This window comes from Lissotriton vulgaris, chromosome 6, assembly GCF_964263255.1.
Source record: "Lissotriton vulgaris chromosome 6, aLisVul1.2, whole genome shotgun sequence".
Classification (NCBI taxonomy): Eukaryota; Metazoa; Chordata; class Amphibia; order Caudata; family Salamandridae; genus Lissotriton; species Lissotriton vulgaris.
In genome coordinates this window covers 377,044,287-377,045,069 of record NC_141694.1, presented here as the reverse complement: position 1 = coordinate 377,045,069, position 783 = coordinate 377,044,287, and the positions used below count along the sequence as shown (strand labels likewise).

The 783-nt window shown below is 49.8% G+C and overlaps 1 non-coding gene across 1 annotated transcript; it reads left to right on the top strand.

Annotated features, from left to right (window-relative positions):
* Window positions 1–307: 307 nt before the first annotated feature.
* On the top strand, window positions 308–432 carry LOC147707356 (U6atac minor spliceosomal RNA). The gene has a single exon (XR_015296863.1). It is a non-coding gene; the product is annotated as a U6atac minor spliceosomal RNA (small nuclear RNA).
* The last annotated feature ends 351 nt before the right edge of the window (window positions 433–783 follow it).

Here is a 783-nt window from a genome sequence, read left to right as displayed (position 1 = left end):
GGGTCGCTAGATAGCGGGGGAAGAGGAGTGAGAGGTTTGGGGGGTGGAGAGATTGCGGTAGTCCAGTTGGGGTGAGGACCAGCGATGGGAGCAGGGTGTTGAGGTCGTAATGTGGGAATAAGCGATGGAGCCCACTAAGAGGGCGCAGTTGGTGTCGAGCAGGCTTGGCAATTGTGGTACGGGGTGGGTAGATTGTGTAGTGTGACGTTTAGTCCCCAGGGTTATGCGCTGGCGACAGGGTTGGGTGTGTTGTTTCATAGATTCAGCTGGTCCATCCATGATTGCATCAGTGGAGGAGATAGTAAGGGTGTTGTATGAAAGGTGAGAATGTTAGCACTCCCCTTGACGAGGATGGAAGAGGTCCTAGTGGCATTTACATCACATATACGGTTAAGTTACTGCCGCTTACTTCGCGGCGTCTAACATGTTTGGACGAGTTATATATTTATTTATGCGATTTTATATAGCGCAGACGTTACCCGAAGGTGTCATGGCGCTTCCCAAATTACGAAAGGGAACGTTGGGTTACATGGGTCAGAGGGGCCAATAGTGAGCAACCACAATACATGAGGTAGCAACCGGGGCATCACAGGAGAAAAAATAAAAAGTGGTCTGTGTGCAGGTTACAAATTGTACAAAGTACCAGTAGAGGTATAATACGGCAATAAGTGGCGGACACTCAGGCACAGGAACAGGCGTTACGTGGGCAATGGTGGCACTCGGGCAAGTCCCTAAGCAAACAAACTGTGAAGGGTAGCAAACTCTTTGTTACAAGCGGAAGGT